Below are 14,953 nucleotides of genomic sequence, written 5' to 3'. Positions count from 1 at the left end.
GGAAAGGGCTTTTCCTGCTGTGCTGGGGGCTGGCAATCAGAACAGTCAGCCTGGAAATAGTGTTTCGGAGTCATCAACTCCATAGATGGCAGTGAATGTAAACAGAGAAGAGTGATTTTCGATGACTAGACCCTGGGGAACTTCTGAATTTAGGGTTTGGAATCTGGATGAGCCAAGGAGGCTTGGGAGTGGCCAGCGAGGTGGGGAAGAATAGGGAGAACGTGCCTCTCACACAAGCAAGAATTTGAAGAAGGATGAGTCACTCTCTGTGCCAAATTCCCCTGCAAGACTGAGGAAGGCGCTGACTGAAAACACTCTTTGTACTCGCGCCCTTCGCAGGAACAGTTTAGTGAAGTGGAGACAAAAGCTGCCTGTAGCTGATTCAAAGGAGAACACGAAGTAAGGATTTGGGGGCAGAGAGACAGTCCTCTCAGGAGAACGAGGGACGGAGAAACAGAGCTACGGAGATATGAGCATGTGAGGTAAAGGAAGAATTTCTTTCCTACGATGGGAGCTATCATGTCATACTTTTAAGAAAGATAGCTGGCCGGGACAGATGGAGAGCGTGATGGGGAGAGGGTTCAGGGAGAACAAACACAGGTCAGCCATGGTCACAGATACGGTGGACTCTTGGGGTGAGTGGAGGGCAAGAGCCGTGCTGTCCGTGATCTTATCACGTTTACAGTCTTAGGTTTCCAGCTGTAAGCGATGCTGAAAGCACTCTGGATTACCAAAATCAAGATGGAGCTATAACTTAATCCTCTCTTTGCTGTTTTAAAATCACACCCCATTTAAACAACTGATAGGATTAGCGCATGAGAGAGACCAAAGACGGAGAACAGTCTCTGTTCCTCCTCTGAGTCAGTTTTGCTCATAACCAGTAGAGTACCGGTAAATATTTAACCACCAACCATCTGGAGGGGAAAACACCCTAAGTTGTAGTTTTGCCGATGATTGTAGTGTCGGTACTCTCATCAGAGTCAATTTCAAGTTACTAACTGTGTAATAACCAGCTTGCAAATTTCCTAAATATTTCACAAGCACCTCTGACAAGTCAGCATTCCACTGTCAGTCACAACTTCAAATTTACTATCCTTCCATTTACTCTAAGCTTCCTGAAGATAAGAAATATGTCTGGTCTACTTTCTATCTCTTTAAGCACGGAGCACACTGATTTATCTAAGAGAGCCACACACCAAATATTTGAGGAAGAAAAGAAGAAAGGGCAGATACTCTAATCAATAGCTGAGATAAATGACATCTGTGAGTCACTGGGCTTGGAACACACCTCCCCATCCTGCCTGCCTGGCTCTTTCCCTCATGTGTCTTAGCTTAAAAGTTGCCTTGATAAAAAACCTTTCTACTGATTTTGTCCAAGTGGTCCCCACAATTACTTCAAATCTTTGCATTCTGTAGCTTCTTTTCATAGTACTCATTTTGATCCATTATTTTCCACAATTTATTTCCTCCCCTATCTACACCGCCATACCCTAATTCCCAAACAAGACAGGTTTATTTTCTTCCTAGTGCATAACTAGCACTAGGAACAGTGCCTGACTCACACTACACTCTTAATAAAAAATATACTTTGGACAAACAAATGATTTTACATGATTTGTTAGTAAAATGCTAACTAATTGAACAAAATGCTAATCTTATTGGTAAATTATTTTGATATCTGTAATACCATTATGATACAATACTATTATGATACTTTGCTTTGCATTTTTCTTATTTGTCAGTTATCAGAGTAAGGAGTTAGTGTTACCAAAATACTCAGCAACTTTTTTTTCTATGCATAGATGTCATTATCATTTTGAGACTGTAATTTTACATGGTTTTATATTCGAGAATGTTATCCAAGTTCTCTGTGCTTTTTATCTCAATCTACATACTCACACTAACAGCCATACATACATTAAAGACAGAGGCAAATACCAGTACATAAAGGTTTGGACTCATCCTGCTAATAATCACAAAGGAGTGTAAATTTCTATATAAAAATAAAATACCAAAGACTCCTTTCCTGTAATATCATCAGTCCTTGAGCCTGTCTTAGATAGCATGGCTTACCTGCTTTTGTACCCTCTGCTCATGCTGTTTGTTCTGTTTGAAACATTCTCATCACAGCTTTCAAACTCATTGAAATTCTATTATGCAACAAATTTCACCTCTCCTGCTCTCGCTAAGCATGAAGTGTTTCTCATTTCTATGTATCACTCCTTAAAGAGATATTTGCTGAGAGACTGCTGAACTTCTGGCATTAAGCAGGAACAAGTTGTGCCAAGTCGCTTCAGTCGTGTCTGACTCTTTGCGACCTAATGGACCGTAACCCACCAGGCTCCTCCATCCGTGGGATTCCCCAGGCAAGAATACTGGAGTGGGTTGCTATGCCCTTCTCCAGGGGATCTTCCTGACTCAGGGATTGCACTTGCATCTCTTGTGTCTCCTGCATTGGCAGGTGTGTTCTTTGCCACCAGGGCCACCCAGGAAGTATGAAGTAGTTAGAGATAAATTAGATACAGTCCTGCCCCGGGGGAGCTGACTGTACAGCTGGGTGTCAGACAAGTAAGCCTGATGGAATTTACACCAGATCAAATAAGAGGCTTTAGTCAAGAGTGAGTTGTCACAGAATGCTTCCTAGAAAACACTGCCTCTCCAGTGTTACAGCCACTCTAGATGGGTTTCCTCTTCATTCAGGTCCAACAGGACATTTCTTTTTCTTATGGTATTTGTGTGCTGTGTGCTCACTTGTGTCTGATTCTTTGCGACCTCATGGACTGTAGCCCACCAGCCTCCTCTGTCCATGGGATTCTCCAGGCAAGAATACTGGAGTGAGGTGCCATTTCCTCCTCCAGAGCATCTTTGCCACCCAGGGATGGGACCCGAGTTTGTTACATCACCTCCATTGGCAGCTGGATTCTTTACCACTAGCACCACGTGGGCATTTGTAGACTTCCTTATTTTATTGTAGCTATTATGGGCATTTTTACATATTATGAATGCATAAATACCTATCTATCCATATATACATGGATTATATATATTTATAAAAGCAGGTGTTTGTTATCACAATCAAGTTTATTTCTCACTTGTGTCAATTATTTGTTAGGTAGCCAACCAGGTTATTCAGGGACCCAGGCTGCTTCCACATATTGGCTGTTCCAGACACTCCATAGTCTCCTCTGAGTCTAGCCTGGAGATGAGCAGAGAGAGATCACCAGCAGAGAACCTTGGCGACAAGTTTAGAGGTCACCTGCAATGCCATAGACATTCGATTGGCCAGTAGTAGGCACAAATTTCCAAGTAATTTGTTCCTGTTATCAAACTGTGAACTTAACAAAAGCTATTAATTTATAATGTAACTATAATTCACTTCAAAATATATTTATTTATAATAACTTTAGCATTTTCCCCCTCTGGAAAAGAAGTTCAGAAAGTTTCATAACAATGTTCCTGTGTTTATGACTTTATTTGGAAATAGGGTGGTTGCAGATATAATTAAATAAGATGAGGTCATGCTGAAATAGGGTGGGCTCTTAATCCAGAATGATTAATGTCCTTATAAAAGATGGAGAAGAGACACAGACATACACAAGGAAAAGAAGACTATGTTACAACAGAGGCAGAGATTGGAGAGATGTCTCTATAAGCCAAGGAAGCCAAGGATTGCTAGAGGCCAGAGAGGTAGGCTTTTCCCTTATTGGTTTCAGCAGGCATGTGGCCCTCCTGATACCTTGATTTAGGACTTGTAAACTCCAGAACTGTAAGTCAATAAACTTTTGTTGTTCTCATTTTAAAAAAATAATGTTCCTGTGTAGCTTTTAATCTACACACTTGGCAGATGATCCTCAGAACCTTCCATGCTGGGAAGTGAGGCATCCAAGAGGCATTTCTTCCTTGCATTAAATGTGAAGCCAGGCCCAGCGCTAACTATGGTTCACCAGAAGGCTTGGCTGTTGAACATAACCCTTTCTGTCTGCTGGTTTATAAACCCAATTCAACATTTTGAAGTGAGAGTTTGTTTCCAGAATTTTATGGCCGTGTGGTATTTTTCAAAGCAATCGTCCAAGAGAAACCTAGCTAAAAACTACCTACAATAATACTACCCTGTCTCCCAGTTTTTGCCTTGAAAGTCAAATGCATTTGTGTTACTATGTCCTCTAGGTAGAAATTGTCCCCAGGTACAATCCAGTAATACAGAGAAGGCCACTGGTAGCTGAAGGACTATTTTTGCCAAACAACTGTACATTGAGAATGGACACAACCTCTAAAAATTGGGTAACCATATACTCTGTCATCTTGTAAGACTATATAAATTAACATCCAGTCAGTTTATCAACATAATCAGCAAGAATTACACATGAATTTGATGAATATTGCATAGATATATGAGGTGAAGAAGATCAATGTGTGCAATTGAAATATTAACAGAGAATCATTGGTAGCTCTAACCCAGGAATTCTAATTCATTAATTAGGCACAGTGGTTTAAGGGAAGAAATGCGTGTGAGAGTACATGGCTTCCAGTTCCATTGAACTGTTTGTATTGTGATCTTAAGGAAATTTCTCATCTCCATAGAATTTTAAAACATCTATGACATATAGTAATCATTAATTATAAGGGTGTAAATTTACCTACAATAGGACCTGACACAGAGAAGCCCCTTGATGGAGCTTTAGGCCATCCTAACTAACTTTTAAATTATACTTTTAAAGTATACACAAACACAGAAATGCATTTTTGAAAAAAAAATAAAGGGAAAATAAATATCTCCTATGAACTCTAATACCAAAAAATGATCATTATAAGATTCTGTGGTATTTGACATATTTGTTTGTATCTCAATATTTTATTTGTGTCATATTTCAAAATATATTTTAAATAAATGTAGGCATCATGTAGTTCGGTAAGCTTATTTTTTAACTTAACATCAAGAATTTTCTGACATTTTCAAACATGATTTAAGTTGAAAATAAAACTTAGAGCACATCAAATAACCACAAATACTTTTGTCACCACAAATACTGAATTAAAAAATAGCAAATACAAAGTTAAAGGAAAAATATAAGTGAACATGCAAGATCAGAGGGGACTCAGGACAAAAAGAAGAAATAATCAAAATGTTTAAGAACTTATATGGCGTAGGGAATTGTGTTTTTAAGCATCCATGTCACCAGGGAGATGCTGGGCTTGGTGTTATGCTTTTATTTGCTCAATTGTTGGATCAGCTTCGAGATCCTAGAGGAAAGGCTTAGTTTGGTAGGGCAATGAAGGACTTTCAGAGCAATGTCTATTCACAAACAAGTATGGGAGTATAGGGGAGGTGAAACATCCCCCTTACCTTCTTGAGTTCTTTCAGCTGGTGGAATACTTTAATTGACACAAGACAGATTAAAAGGAAGAAAAAAATTTAATTTGTGCACATGGAGGGCTCAAAGAAATAAGACCCAAAAAGTATCCAAAGTAGGCAATTTTTATACTTTTTATATGAAGAAAATATACATTTGCAATTGATGGGACAAAGAAATTTGGGGTCTTTAATTAGTAATGAATCTAAACAAGAACTTGGGCTTGGAATAGTCAATTAGTAAGGAAGTAACAAGATATGTTTTTACAGGCTTCTTGGCTCCAAATTCCCTATCTTTGGCAACAAGGAATAGTGTTATGTTTTACATAGGAGATTTGCTTCCTGCTTTCAGGGACTCAGAAAGTAGGGTCAAAGTGTGCATCTTGCATTGCTGTTTCTTAAGTAATCTTAATTCAAAATAATCAACATATTGCTTTTGCATATTTGGGGTTGGCTCTAAGCCCTAGTAGAAGTAATGAACTATTTTGACAACCAGAAGGCAGAACAGTAGACCCTAGCATGGTCTCATTCATGGTAGGAACCAGACAAACCAGGGGAACCTTATGAGCAGAAACTGCTCAAGGTCCTGTCCAGGGACCTGCTGCTGCTGCTGCTGCTGCTGCTAAGTCGCTTCAGTCGTGTCTGACTCTGTGCGACCCCATAGACGGCAGCCCACCAGGCTCCCCCGTCCCTGGGATTCTCCAGGCAAGAACACTGGAGTGGGTTGCCATTTCCTTCTCCAATGCAGGAAAGTGAAAAGTGAAAGTGAAGTCGCTCAGTCGTGTCCGACTCTTAGCGACCCCATGGACTGCAGCCTGCCAGGCTCCTCTGTCCATGGGATTTTCCAAGCAAGAGTACTGGAGTGGGGTGCCATTGCCTTCTCCGCCAGAGACCTGCTATGAAGTGAATAAACTATGACTATCTCATTCTTTCTTCCTTTGATCTGAAAATATTAAAAATTGAGGGTAAGATTCCACTGGCTTAGCTTAGGTCAAAATGTCTATCCTGTGGCTAAGGGTGTGTGGAGGACATAATCTCATGTTTTATGTTCAATGGGGGACAGATTTTTGGAAGTATAATACCTGAAACAAGATGGAATGAATATTGTCATTTGTGTGATATAATGATTCGTTGAACTATTTCCCATTGTTGGACAAGTAAGATGTTTCTAATTTTGTTATTATATATAACACCATACCACATTATAAATATAGAGTTTTCTAGACTGAAGGAAGAGCAAGTGCAAATGACTTGATGAAGGAACTATTTTACCATGTTTTATGAAAGAAATAAAAGCAGTGTTGCTGGAGGTGAATGAACAAAGTTAAGAGTGAAAGTGAAATTGAAGTCGCTCAGTCGTGTTGGACTCTTTGCGACCCCATGGTCTGTAGCCTGCCAGGCTCCTCCACCCATAGGATTTTCCAGGCAAGAATACTGGAGTGGGTTGCCATTTCCTTCTCCAGGGAATCTTCCCAACCCAGGGATCTAACGCTGGTCTCCCGAACCACAGGTAGACTCTTTACCGTCTGAGCCACCGAAAATGCAGCAGCTTCTATGCCAGGGGAGGAAGTTTAGATTGTACTTAGTTACTGAAATATTTTAAACCTGACAGGACATTTTATTCGTTTGCTAAGTTTGCCATTACAAATAGCTCCACAAATTGAGGGGCTCAAATAACAGAAATTTAATTCTTCCCAGTGCTGGAGCCTAGAAGTCCAAATCAAAGTGTGGGCAGGGTTGATTTCTTCTGAGGGCTTCTCCTTGACTTGAAGATGGCCATCTTCTTCCAGTATCTTCTCACCTCCTTTCCTCTGTGTCTGTCTGTGTCTTATTGTCCTCTTGCAAAGACACCAGTTGTATTGAATTAGGATCCACCCATATGACCTTAATTTCTTCTTTAAAAGTCCTGTCTCCAAATACACACACATTCTGAGGTCCTGGAGGCTGAAATTTCAATGTATGAATTTGGGGAGACCAAATTCAGCCCATAACAGATGTGACCTGATTCCCAATTTTAAAAAAAGTACTTCAAATACTTCTCTACTTGCTCAGGGGAAAACAGATTGCACAGAAACAGGAGTGGAAGCAAGAAGATGAGCTAGATGTGTTCATAATAATTCAGGTGAAGGATGATAGAGACTTGAACAAAGGCTGTGTCAGAAAATGAGAAGTGTCGAACAGGTTTGGGATGAATGTAGAGGTAATAGAACCAACTGCTCTTCCCAGTAATAAAGGCACTAGTTATAGTCGAGTAAAAGCAGTACCAAATAGTCTCACGTACAGAGATTTAAATACATTAGAACTTGTTTCCCACTCATGCGCCAATAAGTATGTATATGGCTAATTATTTCCCAAAGTGTGTTCTGTGGAATATAATTAATGGAATCCTAAAAAGAGTTATTGAGGAAAATGGATACTATGATCTCTTAGGTTGAAAAATTCTGGTTTAAACAAGACAGTTTGAGCTATTTACTGACAGACTTCTTGGAGTCTTTAAATACTTTAAAATATCCACACCAACAAAAGCCTAACTTTCTCAAAATTACTGATCATGTAGCTTCTTTGTTTAAGGAAACACTGTGTGAAACCTGGACACAAAAAAACGGCAATTTGGGAAGCAATTGTCAAGCTGGAATCAAGTTTGCCAGGAGAAATATCAATAACCGCAGAAACGAGGATGACACCATCCTTAGGGCAGAAAGTGAAGAAGAACTAAAGAGCCTTTTGATGAAAGTGAAAGAGGAGAGTCAAAAAGTTGGCTGAAAACTCAACATTCAGAAAACTAACATCATGGCATCTGGTCCCATCACTTCATGGGAAATAGATGGGGAAACAGTGACAGTTTTTTTTTTTTTCCTGGGCTCCAAAATCACTGCAGATGGTGACGGCAGCCATGAAATTAAAAGACGCTTACTCCTTGTAAGAAAAGCTGTGACCAATCTAGACAGCATATTAAAAAGCAGAGTCATTACTTTGCCTACAATGGTCCATCTAGTCAAAGCTATGGTTTTTCCAGTGGTCATGTATGGATGTGAGAGTTGGAGTATAAGGAAAGCTGAGTGCCAAAGAATTGAAGCTTTTGAATTGTGGTGTTGGAGAAGACTCTTGAGAGTCCTTTGGATTGCAAGGAGATTCAACCAGTCCATCCTAAAGGAGTTCACTGGAAGGACTGATGCTGAAGCTGAAACTCCAATACTTTGGCCACCTGATGTGAAGAAGTGACTCTTCTGAAAAGACCCCGATGCTGGGAAAGATTGAAGGGGGGAGGAGAAGGGGACAACAGAGGATGAGATGATTGGATGGCATCATCAACTCAATGGACATGAGTTTGAGTAAACTTCGGGAGTTGGTGCTAGACTGCAGTGCTGCAGTCCATGGGGTCGCAAAGAGTCGGACATGACTGAGCGGCTGAACTGAACTGAACTGTCTAGCTCAGATTAAGTATGAATTTATTGTTTTAAGATAGGTTATTATATTAGATACAGAGCTTCTATTCCAACTTTAGTTCTTTTTAAAAAAATAATGAACTGGCATTAAATTTAATCACAAAAGACAGAAAAATCTCTTGATATTACCATGCATCTATTCCTCTTGAATCTATAGATAATGATATACTAATAATTTTTTTAATATTATACCATCTTTTAACTTCTGGAATAAATTCTATTTTATTAGAATGACTACGTCTTTCTACGAAATATAGAAATATGCCAATTAAATATTTACATAGAATTGCTGTATCACACAAATGTAATTGCTCTGTAAATTTTTTGAGCTATTGTCTGCTCATGATAATGCTGATTCATGCAAATGAATCAATGGCTGTGCATTGTTTTTAATCATTTGGAACAGTCTATTATATTTAAATTTGAAAGTATGCTCTGTGATGAACCTAGAGTTAGTTTTATATATAATTCTTTGAAAGCTTCTTTCAATGATTTAACATTATTTTTTATATCTTTAATAGACTAATGCTACTTCCTTTTTTCTGATTTTGCTTTATTATGACTAATATTTAGTAATTTTTATATTAATATGACTGTCTACTTTGGTTCAGTTCAGTTCAGTTCAGTCGCTCAGTCGTGTCCAACCCTTTACGACCCCATAAATCGCAGCATGCCAGGCCTCCTTGTCCATCACCAACTCCCAGAGTTTACCCAAACCCATGTCCATCGAGTTGGTGATGCCATCCAGCCATCTCATCCTCTGTCGTCCCCTTCTCCTCCTGCCCCCAATCCTTCCCAGCATTAGGGTCTTTTCCAATGAGTCAACTCTTCACATGAGGTGGCCAAAGTATTGGAGTTTCACCTTCAACATCAGTCCTTCCAATGAACAACCAGAACTGATCTCCTTTAGGATGGACTTGTTGGATCTCCTTGCAGTCCAAGGGACTCTCAAGAGTCTTCTCCAACACCACAGTTCAAAAGCATCAATTCTTCGGCACTCAGCTTTCTTCACCGTCCAACTCTCACATCCATACATGACCACTGGAAAAACCATAGTCTTGACTAGACGGACCTTTGTTGACAGAGTAATGTCTCTGCTTTTCAATATGCTATCTAGGTTGGTCATGACCTTCCTACGAAGTGTCTTTTAATTTCATGGCTGCAATCACCATCAGCAGTGATTTTGGAGCCCCCAAAAATAAAGCCTGACACTGTTTGCACTGTTTCCCCATCTATTTCCCATGAAGTGATGGGACCAGATGCCATGATCTTAGTTTTCTGAGTGTTGAGCTTTAAGCCAACTTTTTCACTCTCCTCTTTCACTTTCATCAAGAGGCTTTTTAGTTCTTCTTCACTTTCTGCCATAAGGGTGGTGTCATCTGCATATCTGACTAGTATCCTATAATTCTAATTTTCTTGATAATTATGAAATTTTGAGTGAGTTTTAAACATGGGAATTTGGAGTTTTAAACATTCACAGTCTAAATTATAACTAAATGTTTAAAGTTAAAGATAAGACAATGTCTGTCAGATTGTTTTGTCTGTATTGTAAGGGTATGAAAATCTGTTTCATACAACCTCTGTCACAATGACTCTGCTATTTTTCCATGACAGCAGCTATAGAGAGTACATAAACAAACAGCTGTGGCTGTTTTCCAATAAAACTTTATTTTCAACATCAGGTAGTATGGCCAGTTTTGTTCTATGAGCCATTTTTCTGACACTGGCTATATACAATTACAATATTTTGGTTGAGATGAGATTATTCCATGAAACTGTTTATTATTTAGTTTTTGTCACTAGCATGAAGCATTTGTATATTTATAAGTACTAAAAATTTAAAAAGATTTTCAGATTTTAGCCATGTGTATAGTCTTAAGAACATAAATTGATTGTAAACTTTGCTTTGAGTGTAAATAGCTCAATGTATTGATTCATGTTTTTTTTAAGTGAAATAATAATAAACAAGATGCATAAGATTAGTTTCCTATGGAATAATATGATCAGTGAGAATAACCAATTTTCCCTAATTAGTACACTTAATGAACTCTCATTCTCTAGGAAAAGAATTTTGTCTTGAGGAAACAAATTGGTTAAACAGATCTTCTGTATTGTTGATAGCAAACAAAAAGATTAAAATTAAATGGCATCACAGGCAACCCAAACATGTACTTCTTGTTTAATTTGTAGCTTAAAACAACTCAAATTTATTTTCTTATAGTTCTGGAGGTCAGAAGTCAGCAATGTCTCATTGGGCTAAAATCAAGATTTTGGCAAGGCTGCAGTCCTTCTGTTGGCTCCAGGAAAAATCCTGTGTCTTTGTCTTTTCTAGATTCTAGAGGTCACTTGCATTCCTTGGCTTGCGGCCACTTTCCTCTGTCTTCAAAGCCAGCAGTAGAGGGTCATGTTCTTTTCACATCACCTTGATCTGACCTCCTCTTCTGCCTCCTTCTTTCACTTCTAAGGACCCTTGTGCTTACTTTAAGCTCACCTGGATAATTCAAAATAATCTCCCTATCTTAATGTTGGTTGATTAACAAACTTAATTTCATCTGTAAACTTTATTCCCCATTGTCATGTAGCCTAATGTAATCATAAGTTCCAGGAATTAGGAATTGGCCATCTCTGGGAGACCAATATTCTGCCAAACATAAGGATCAAATTATGCACAAAATTAAATAAACCAAGATTGAACTTTCCTATAGAAGAGCTGATCTGTCCTAAGTCATCCTTACATCTGAGAATGTAAGGCCTAAGGAACAAAGCCATGAATTTGTTGGAGAACTAGAATATGCACTGATTTTTTTGAAACAAAAGCCCTAATTAGGATACCTAATGGTTTATCAGTTAAAAGTATAGCTCTGAAATAATAAACCTGGGTTCGAACTCTAGCACCATCATTTACTGGCTGTATGGCTTTTGGAAAACCACTTAGCCCTAGGCTTTGGTTTCTTCCTCTGTAACATGGGCATGATCCAAGATCTACCTTGTGTGGAATTGTTGGGATGTTAAAATGAGACAGAACTTAAGGCTCTTATAGGATGTCTGTAAAAAAGTGGAGAGGGCACAATTGTTGTTGTTAAGTCACTAGATTGTTACCAACTCTCTGTGACCTCATGGACTGTAGCACACCAGGCCCCTCTGTCCTCCACTATCTCCCAGAATTTGCTCAAACTCATGTCCATTGAATCGGTGTGGCTATCTAACAATCTAATACTCTGCTGCCCCCTTCTCTTTTGCCTTCATTCTTTCTGAGCATCAGGGTCTCTTCCAATGAGGCAGCTCATTACATCAAGTGGTCAAAGTATTAGAGCTTCAGCTTTAGCATCAGTCCTTCCAATGAATATTCAGGACTGATTTCCTTTAGGATTGACTGGTTTGATCTCCTTGCCATCCAAGAGACTCCAAGAGATTTCAGCACACAATTCCAAAGAAACAATTTTTCAGTGCTCAGCCTTCTTTATGGTCCAACTGAGATCCATGCATGACTGCTGGAAAAACCATGGCTTTGACTATATGAAACAGTCTGAAAAATGATGTCTCTGCTTATTGTCACAGCTTTCCTTCAAAGGAGTGTCTTTTATTTTCATGGCTGAAGTAACTGTCCTGAGTGATTTTGGAGTCCAAGAAAATAAAATTTGTCACTGTCTCCATTTTTTCCCCTTCTATTTGCCATGAAGTGATGGGACTGGATGCCATAACCTTAGTTTTTTGAATGTTGAGTTTTAAGCCAAATTTTTCATTCTCCTCTTTCACCCTCATCAAGAGACTCTAGTTATTCTTCACTTTCTGCCATTAGAGTGGTATAATCTGCATATCTGAGGTGCTGATATTTCTCCCAGCAATCTTGATTCCAGCTTGTGATTTGCCCAGTCCAGCCTTTACAATGATGTACTCTGCATTGAAGTTAAATAAGCAGGGTGACAATATACACTATTGTTGTGCTCCTTTCCAAATTTTGAATCAGTCCATTGTTCCATGCCTGGTTCTAACTGTTGCTTTTTGACCTGCATACAGGCTTCTCAGGAGACAGATGAGGTGATCTGGTAATCCCATGTCTTTAAGAATTTTTCACAGTTTGTTGTGACCCACACAGTCAAAGGCTTTAGCATAGTCAGTGAAACATAAGTAGATGATTTCTGGAATTTCCTTGCTTTCTCCATCATCCTATGAATGTTGGCAATTTGATCTCTGGTTCTTCAGCCTTTTCTAAACCCAGCTTGTACATCTGGAAGTTCTCAGTTCATGTACTGAGGAAGTGTAGCTTGAAAGAATTTTAGCATAACGTTTCTAGAATGTGAAATGAGTGCAACTGTACCATAGTTTGAACATTCTTGGGCTTCCCTGGTGGCTCAGATTGTAAAGCGTCTGCCTGTAATGCAGGAGACCAGGGTTTGATCCCCGGGTCGGGAAGATCCCCTGGAGAAGGAAATGGCAACCCACTCCAGTATTCTTGCTTGGAAAATCCCATGGTTATAGGTTATAGTCCATGGGGTAGCAACTTAGTGACTTCACTTTCATTTTTGAACATTCTTTGGCTTTGCCCTTCCTTGACTTTGGAATGAAAACTGGCCTTTTCCAGTCTTGTGGCCACTGATGAGTTTTCCAAATTTGCTGACATATTGAGTGTGGAGGGCTTCCCAGTGGATTACCTGTAAAGAATCTGCCTGTAATGTAGGAGATGCAGGTTTGATCCCTGGGTCAGGAAGATCTCCTGGAGAAGAGCATGGCAAACCACTACAGTATTCTTGCCTGGAGAATCCCATGGGCTGAGGGGCATGGTGGGCTACAGTCCAAAGGGTAGCAAAGAGTTGGCGATGGCTGAAGAAACCAAGAACACATTGACTGAAGCACTTTAACGGCATCATCCTTTAGGATTTCAAATAGCCCAGCTGGAATTCTGTCACCTCCACTAGCTTGATGCAGATTTTTCCTTGGAAAGAAACTGAGATCATTCTGTTGTTTTTGAGAATTCACCCAAGTACTGCATTTCAGACTCTTGTTGACTGCGTGGGCTACTCCATTTCTTATAAGGGATTCTTGCCCACAGTAGTAGATATAATAGTCATCTGAATTAAATTCACTCATTTCAGTCCATTTTAGCTTACTAATTCCTAAGATATCAATGTTAAGCCTTGCCATCTTTTGCTTGACCATGTTCAATTTACCTTGATTCATGGACCTAACATTCCAGGTTCCTATGCAATATTGTTCTTTACAGCATCAAACTTTATTTTCAACACCAGACACATCCACATCTGAGCATCATTTCTGCTTTGGCTCAACCACTTCATTCTTTATGGAGCAATTAGTAATTGCCGTCTCCTCTTCACAAGTAGCATATTGGGCACCTTTCTACCTAGGGAGCTCATATTCTGGCCCTCATCTATCCTTTTGCCTTTTCATATTGCTCATGGGTTCTCCAGACAAGAATTCAGGAATGGATTCTACAGTGGACCATGTTTTATCAGCACTCTTCACTATGACCTGTCTGTCTTAGGCGGCCCTGCATATCACGGCTCGTAGCTTCATTGAGTTATGCGAGCTCTTTCACCACACCAAGACTGTCATGGGTGAAGGGGAAGGGCACAGTTACCAGCGAAAAAAAGTCACAGGTGCTTGACTTATTTAAAAAACTCTGTATTCCTCACCTAACATGACTTAACTGGAGAACACAGAGAAGGAGATATGGAACAAGCCAGAATGGGTCTTTTAACTTTAATATGGTGTTTGGATGGTTTTCATGGTGAATGAATAAAGTCTTCCATGTGCGGTAGTCTGAATGCTAATTCTTTTCCTAAATTCTGAGAAAAATGAACAGATCAGTGGGCATGTTCCATGGACAAGAGCACCATGGATGTGTTGCATGAGACTGCTCTGCCTTGAGTGGGCTTGAATCTCCTCATTTGGGCAGTTGGACATATAACATGATAGAGTTTGGAATATTGGACTCCACTCATTTTCTTGGGACCCTTGGTCTCTCTGACATTTTCTTATGTCTCAAAATAATGCTTAATACAGTTAGCTAAAACCCTGCTCCTGGGAGAAGGAAATGGCAACCCACTCCAGTATTCTTGCCTGGAGAATCCCATGGAAAGAGAAGCCCAGCAGGCTATGATCCAAGGGGTCACAAAGAGTCAGATACGACTGAAGTGAC

Source organism: Giraffa tippelskirchi, chromosome 9, assembly GCF_054371585.1.
Source record: "Giraffa tippelskirchi isolate mGirTip1 chromosome 9, T2T-mGirTip1v1.2.pri, whole genome shotgun sequence".
Taxonomy (NCBI): domain Eukaryota; kingdom Metazoa; phylum Chordata; class Mammalia; order Artiodactyla; family Giraffidae; genus Giraffa; species Giraffa tippelskirchi.
The sequence above is the reverse complement of the archived record's forward strand: the minus strand, read 5'-3'. Positions refer to the sequence as shown.